At 37.9% G+C, this 8,074-nt stretch overlaps 1 long non-coding RNA gene across 1 annotated transcript; it reads right to left on the bottom strand.

Annotated features, from left to right (window-relative positions):
- Positions 992–1,370, bottom strand: LOC110268145. The gene is made up of 2 exons (XR_002356230.1): positions 1,242–1,370; positions 992–1,081 (listed from the first exon to the last, which is right to left on the bottom strand). It is a non-coding gene; the product is annotated as an uncharacterized LOC110268145 (long non-coding RNA).

The following is an 8,074-nucleotide window of genomic DNA, read 5'->3' as shown; positions in this document are numbered from 1 at the left end:
ATTTTGTATTATAAATCTTTTATATATTAGCAATATCAATTCTAAAATAAACTATTTTTTATTATTTTTGCTTAATATTATCTTTTAGTTTGACGTTCTTCACGTAGCAATTTTTTTATAAACCGCTGCATGCACACCATTTAACGTAAACCGCAACAGGGTGTATATAATTTTTTTTTACATGTAATCTAATTCGTGGGAGGGTGACACGGTTTATATATAATTGCAAAAGTTGCATTTGTATTTGGATATTTGAAAAGTTGTAATCTGGTAACGTATTTCTCCAAACAATTTAAATGAGTAAATTACCCTTTTTAAATCTTCATCTTCATCATTTGTTCTGATACATTCTTCTGCTCTTCTTTTCTGGTGTCCTTCTCCTCTTCGTCTTCTGTTGTTCTTTTCCTTTTTTCTGTGTGAAGCATGATGGATGGTAGTGATAAAAGTCAAGTAAATTAAAGTATAAACAACTCTAAATGTCTTAAATTCAGGTGTTGGAACAAATTTTACCAAAACTTTCAAATATTCCTATACTTACGGCTCATCCTTAAACGCTCCTTGCTAAGTATGGAGTGCTGTACACCTTGTGAATTCGTAAATCTGAACTCTTCATTTATTATATTTTATTTGAATGGTCTGGATTTAAAAAGGTAACCTGTTAATCAGGTTAATCATTTTTTGATAAGTTTTAGATTTTTTTTGTAAGTCTCAGGTATTGGGCTGAAGTTCAAAATAAAAAAATAGTATATAAATATTAAAAACAATATGTCTGTAAAAAAAATTATTGGACTTTAGAATTAAAATAAATAATACATAAAAAATAAGTTGAAAATTCATGTACTAAATCTAAAAAAAAAGATATATTAGAATCAAGAATCATGGCGCCTTCATGGAGACCGGGTTCTTCTACAGAATCAGTTTTACGTTTGGAGTTAGCCAACCAGCAGCGGCGACAGACAGCGTCTTCCTTTTCTATGGCAGCAATTTTTCGGGCTTTGAAGGTCCATTTATGGTAGATGTGGAATGGGGTGGGTTCAAGAGCGTCAAAATCTGTGGCTAGACAGAACAATAGTGGAAGCACCTGCTAGCAAACAAAACAGTAAAAATGCTTGAAGACATCAAATCAACAATAACATAATAAAGGAGGAAGTCGATCAAATTTAGTTTTTTTTGTTAGTGCCGGTTTGTTTGTTCAGCCCATGACAAAAAAAAAATAACAATAATAAATAAATTTAATTTACCTAATTACTTTTGATAGCAGGTTAACTTTTAAAGAGTGCTGCACTCCCTACCTTATCTAGAGTGCACTAGCTTTCGCCCTGTACTTACTCCTTTGATTGTCTCTTTTAAAACCATGTTAGCAACACCAACATTTGGCAAGGGCGATTTGACATTTTGTGGTTTTGTTCAGTACTTGTTGTTGGTTAGTTGGTTGTTGATTGCCGTTGAAATTTTGAGGAGCAGTTAGTTTTTCTAATTTCAGATAAGGAGAAGCAGCTAAGGAATTGTGACAATTTTTTACTTTGTTTAATTAATTTTTTTTCAAAATAAATACTAGTGTTTATATATGTATATGTAGCACTAGTCATCATCATCATAGAATGATTAGTAGCTAGAAGAGGCTCAAACATGCTTTTTAATATTCTCTTGTAAATATTTTACTAATAAAATATAATATTTATTTTGTAGAGATGAATGTTGTATGTGAATCAGAAGAAGAGTTTGTGAGAGGAAATGTAGTAAGTGTAACAGCCCAGATCACCCGCTAGCACGATATTGTCCGCTTTGGCACACAAGGCCTCACGGTTTTGCCTTTGACGATAGGGATGATAGCCAAAGCCCCCCACACTCACTCGTCAAAACGCGTCATGCTAGGGAGAGGTATCCACACCCTTATAAGGCATGCTTCGTTACCCTCTCCAACCGATGTGGGCCTTACAATCCACCCCCCTAAGGGAGTCCAGCGCCCTCGCTGGCACATCGATCCGGGTTCTAGCTCTGATACCATCTGTAACAGCCCAGACCACCCGCTAGCACGATATTGTCCGCTTTGGCACACAAGGCCTCACGGTTTTGCCTTTGACGATAGGGATGATAGCCAAAGTCCCCCACACTCACTCGTCAAAACGCGTCATGCTAGGGAGAGGTATCCACACCCTTATAAGGCATACTTCGTTCCCCTCTCCAACCGATGTGGGCCTTACAGTAAGCTTCTATTTTTCTACGACAAACAGAAGCTCTAGTTCCTCAAGCACATACCTACCTCCATTGATTCAAAATCGAAACTTCCTCAACCGCCAACCTTCGCCACTCTTGACGCCGCATCTTCCCTCAAGAACCATTGTTGCAAGATGTGCATCCTCTCAATCAACGGCGGTAGCGCCATGCGCAAAATCTTCGCCAGTAAAATCCTGACCTACCTTGAAAATCCTCTCAAAAAGAAGTCTGGCGACGCCAATGCCACAATCGCCGATTACTTCAATGTTGCCACCGGTACTGGTGTCGGAGGCATCTTTATTGCTATGCTATTCGTCACTAAAGACCCAAACATTTTATTTTCACCGCCGAAGACACTTGGAGGCTGCTGGCCGAGCAAGGTTAATGGGGACCATTTGGGATTTGTTTATTTGAAGGAGAAACTCAGTTTGAAACTGCGTCTTTTTATTGCAATTGGACGTTAGACCTGAACGACGTCGTTTAGGCGGTTTAGCAAACCGCCAAGTTGGCACTTAATTGCACACATCAATAATGTTAAAACGGATTATGACATTTAGATTAACAAGGACTCACGTTTCTGAGAATGAGAGATATATTTGGTCATTTTAAAAAGTAAAAAACTTAATTAAAGCGAGTTAAAAATTTCAAAGACCATTTTTTTTCCAAAGTTAATTATATATTCATTTATACTTGTGAAAATGAATATACAAAAGATGAGGTCCCATTTGGACCGCCAATGAAAAGAAAAGATTACCCATTAACCCATTACAACTATTAACCCATTACAAGCATCAAAACATGACAACCTGAACCTATCTACCGTAACAACTACCTTCCATTTCTCTTCCCAAATTCTTCAAGAAGTTCCACAGCAGATGAATAGAGCACGTCAATGGAGGGATCCTTGGCTTCAAAGGTTTTAAGGTTTCGTGCTATCCAGTTCTTTCAAACGAGAATTATAGCAAGAGCAGTGTTTGTCTTCCAATTGGATCTTCTCTTCAGCTCCTCCATAAGCTTCATCCAACACCTCCAGAAATGTTCAGAGCTATTAGAGGTAAGAAAATTTTCAAATTCAACTTTCCTCCAAATTTCTCTTGCAAGCTTACAGTCCAATATGCAATGATTTACCATTTCCCCTAATTCTTGGCACATCGGGCAGGCGTCTGCGATTGTTGGCAACATACTGTGTAATCGGTGTTGGACAGGCAGACCATCGTAGAGAGCTTTCCAGAGGAGGACTTTGATCTTTGGAGGACACTGAAGTTCTCACACGCTATTCCAGACTCTCTTCTCTCTGCACACTTCCGGGAGCTGTTGGATTGGAGGGTGAGAAAGTTTGAAAGCAATACAGTACCCAGAAGCCACTGAGTAGTGTCTGTTTTGTTCCCACTTCCAGGTAATGCTATCTTTCCCATCTTCTGAAATAGATGTTTGTAGGATCTCAGTAGCAATATCGGTTCTGAATATGGTTTTGACTAATTCTTCTTACCACTGTCTGGAATTGTTGATGAGCTTATTGACCCATACCATGTTTGGATTGTGATTGTTTTGCTGGTAGTATGAAATAAGATTAAACTTCCTTAGCCATGGGTCTTCAAATATCCTAATATGATTGCCTCTTCCCACCTTCCATTCGATTCCTTCCTCCAGAATTCTCCTTCTGTGTAGTAAACTTCTCCAGGCCCATGATGGTTGCTGACCTGTTGGAGCTTGTAGAAAAGAGGAATATTTGAAATATCTACTTTTGTAGATTTTGCTTATTAGGGACTCAGGCTTGGTAAGAATCCTCCAGCTTTGCTTGGCTAGCATATATAGCTAAATTGAACGGTTTTAGATCCTTAAAACCTAGCCCCCCATACTTCTTCTCTCTACAAATTATATCCTATCTCACCCACTATAGCCTCCTTTCTGAGCCTCTCTGACCCCACCAGAAACTCATAATCTTCTTTTGTATTTCCTCAAGCAACGAATCAGGGAGCTTAAAGCAGCTTAATGTATAGATAGGCACTGCAGTAGCTACCGCCTTCACCAAACCCTCTCTGCCACTAACAGATAAGAGAGATCTCTTCCATGTTTGCAGCTTCCTTTCCACCTTTTCTTTAATAAAATTGAATGTTTGTCTCTTAAATCTATGTAAAACTGTTGGAAAATCTAGGTAGTTATTCTGTCTACCCACATGTGAAATTTGTAGATATTCAGCTAAGGCATCTCTAATTTGTATTGGAGTATTTTTGCTAAAGAATACTAAAGACTTCGAGAAATTAATGAGTTGCCCACTAACTTTTCTATAATCTTCCAAAATCTTTAGCAATCTTTGGTATTCCTGCTCATTAGCTTTGCAAAATAGGATTGAGTCATCTGCAAAGAATAAATGATTAATCGTAGGACATCTACCATTGAGTCGTAGACCTGAGATCTCTCTCCTCTGTTCTCCTCTGTGGAGCAGATGGGACAGCACTTCTGCACAAAGAATGAAAAGATAGGGAGAAAGGGGATCGCCTTACCTCAATCCCCTGCATGGTTTATAGTAACCATAAGGTTGACCATCCACAGTAACAGAGTATGACATAGTGGTAACACATTCCTTGATCCAGTCAACCCATTTAGAGCAAAAGTCCAACTTCTCCATGACTTCTCAAACAAAACACCATTCAATCCGATCGTAACCCTTGCTCATGTCAAGCGTCACTACCATCTCATGATCACCATGGTTCTTATTTTTCAAAAAATGCATAAACTCATGAGCTATTAGTATATTATCACTTATTAGGCGTCCTTTAATAAATGCACTCTAGTTAGCACTTATGATTTTATCCAAAATACCCTGCATTCTATGGACAAGAATTTTGGATATAATCTTATGGAGGACAGTGTTGAGGCTAATGGGGTGGACCTGGCTCATGGTTTCTATGCCTTGCATTTTCGGAATTATGCAAATATGAGTGTGATTGAATGCCCTCAACATTCGACCTCTCGAGAAAAAGCTCTTAATAGCACTACATAGATCACCCTTAACAATCTCCCAATAATGTTGATAAAACTTTGCAGTGAATCCATCATCTCCTGGGGCTGAGAAAGAATTAATAGAGAATGTAACTTTCTTGATCTCTTCCTCCGAAACACTTCTAGTAGGTATTCGATTAGTATCATCATCAATTTTTCTCTCCAAAAATTGCAGTTCTGCCGAGTAAGTACTGGGGTTAGAAGAAGTGAACAACTCCTTAAAGTACTCAGTGGCGATTTGGGCAATACCTCCAGGATCTGTGCTGAAATTACCCGAGATGTCTTGTAGTCTGAAAATCTTATTTTTCCGATTTCTACTTTGGAATTTAGCATGAAAGAATTTTGTGTTTTGGTCGCCCCATTTCAACCATTGAATTCTAGATTTTTCCTTCTAATACCTCTCCTCCTGTAAGTAGGCTTTAGCTAATTCTTCCTCTAGTTGTAAAATAGTTGATCTTGTTGCCTCTGTCCTTTTCATTTTTTCCAATTTCAATCGATTTTTCATATCAGAAATTAGCTTTTGCGAATTGGTAGAGCCGGACTTCTGCAATTCTTCCAAAACATGTCTGCATTTCTTCAGGTTAGAGAATAATTTGAACATTGGAGAGCCATTAAATTCAGTCATCAATATTTTTTTCATCATATTGAGAACTTCTTCACTATCACACAATCTTTTCTAAAATCAGAATCTTCTTTTTTGCCTTGTGCTCCTCCCTGCCCGCCAGTAGCATCAAAGGGCAATGATCAGAGCCTGTATCATCTAAATGAAGAATTATTGCTCGTGGGTAACTTGCTCTGAAATGATGTGAAGAGAGGCATCTATCCAGTCGTTCCATAATTAGGTTGTCACTGTGTTGTCTATTGCACCAAGTGAATTTTCTCCCTTCGAAACCCAAGTCCACCAAATCACCCTCACTAATGAAGTTGTTAAAAGCCTCTATTGATGAGTCCGACTTCATTCTTCCTCCCTTTTTCTCATGATAGGTGAAGATGGAATTGAAGTCGCCTATCACAAGAAAGTAGGGGCTAGCTATCATTTTGAGCTCAATAATTCTTCGGTATTGATTAAACCGAATGTTGTCATCACAATGTAAATGAACAGCAACTACTTCCCATTTTCTTTGATTGGTAGGATCTGTCCACTCAAAGAAAAAAAGAAATCATTACTGAAAAGAATTGAGACAACTGCATTATCCTTCCATGTCAGTACTAACCCACCAGATTGACCCCTAGGATCCACACAATATACCTGCTGAAAATCTGCTTTGTTGCATTGAGTTGTAACATTCGAGGTAATATTCTTAGTTTCACATAAAAACATTATTTTGGGGGAATGAGATCTAGAGATCCCTTGTATGTTGTGAACTGTTAGGGGATTCCTCATACCCCGACAGTTCCACATCATCATCTTCATAGGTCACTGGATGCCCATTGTAGGGTGGCACCCTCTCCCTCTTCAGCTTGCACCTTTTTCTTTGAGCATAATTTTTTTTGATTGGGTGGAACCCTTTCTCCTTGTGTACTCCTCTTAACTCCTAACACTTTGATAGGTTTTCTTGTTAGTTGCTTTAAGTTCTGTCTCTTGTTGGTGGATTGAGTAAGCTGCTACCCTTGTTCTCTAAACATAAAGCATGTTGTTACTTCAATCCCCTTCAAATATCCCATTTCGTCTCTTTCTTCAGCATTGTTTCTTTCTATTTCTGAGCCGGTATTGATTTGTGGAAAATAGTTTGCTACTTGTGCCTTCTTTTGAACGATAGCATTGCTCATACTTCTTCTTCCTCACTACTCCCCTCTCTTCCCCGATACTATATTGATAGATTGGCCAGTCCCTTAATTAAGTTTACTGGAGTTGGCTTTTTGACCCTATTGTGTGAGCTGTCTTCTCCTTTAGGCAGATTAGTATTAGGATTATCCTTCATAGCTCCCTCTCTTCATCCCGTTTGGTCAGCTTTCAACCAATTCCCCATTTTTCTTCTTCCACCTCTCCTTCAACGAATCTTCAAATTAAAAACTGCAAGCTCTTGTTTCATGTCCAATGAATCCACAATAATTGCAAAAGGTGCCGATCCGTTCATACTTGAGTGCAACTTCAAGTTGTTTATTTTTGGGACCAGCAAGCTTGACGTATCTTCTAAGTGGTTTTGTTATGTCCAAATTTACTTAGATTTTAACAATGCTATGCTCCTTGCTCCGAACATGGAAGATATCTACATCTAACACCTCTCCAAATGAGCTTCCTATCTTCCATTCTAATTCTTTAGTCTTGAATTGTTCTGGCAAATCTCAAATTTGTATCCATATTGGTACGTGGGCAAAATATATTTCTACAATACTCTCATCCTCCTTCCATCTCTGAAGGTTCAGGATGTAGTTTTTGAAGAGTCAAGAGGCACCCCTCTTAATACGAAGTATATCTTTCTCATCCCCAAAAGAGAATTGAAATATGTTTCTTCTATAATCTACCACTTTAAAATTCTCTAATTGCCTCCATCTAAAATACATAGCAGCCTCCACAGTATTGTTTGAAAATTGTTTATCCGCCAAAAATCTCCCAAGTAAATTTTTTATACAACGTTTAATTCTAATTTGTACGTCTTTCTCATCAAAACTAATTATTGTGTTTTCTTCCTCAAGTTGCAGCCTCGGTTTGCTAGAGTGATAGCAATGTTTGCTGCTATAGTGATCAAGTTGACACAATAACATTAGATTACTCGGACAAATTGATTGATAATAGGAAAATTTTAGATATTAGAATTTTTCTATTAAATTTTAACACAGCACGTTAAATTTCAAGGGTACACTTTTCTCTAAATTTCAAAGACAATTTGAGGCATTACTTCAATATATATAT

The sequence above is a fragment of the Arachis ipaensis genome, chromosome B10, assembly GCF_000816755.2.
Source record: "Arachis ipaensis cultivar K30076 chromosome B10, Araip1.1, whole genome shotgun sequence".
Classification (NCBI taxonomy): Eukaryota; Viridiplantae; Streptophyta; class Magnoliopsida; order Fabales; family Fabaceae; genus Arachis; species Arachis ipaensis.
The sequence above is the reverse complement of the archived record's forward strand: the minus strand, read 5'-3'. Positions and strand labels throughout refer to the sequence as shown.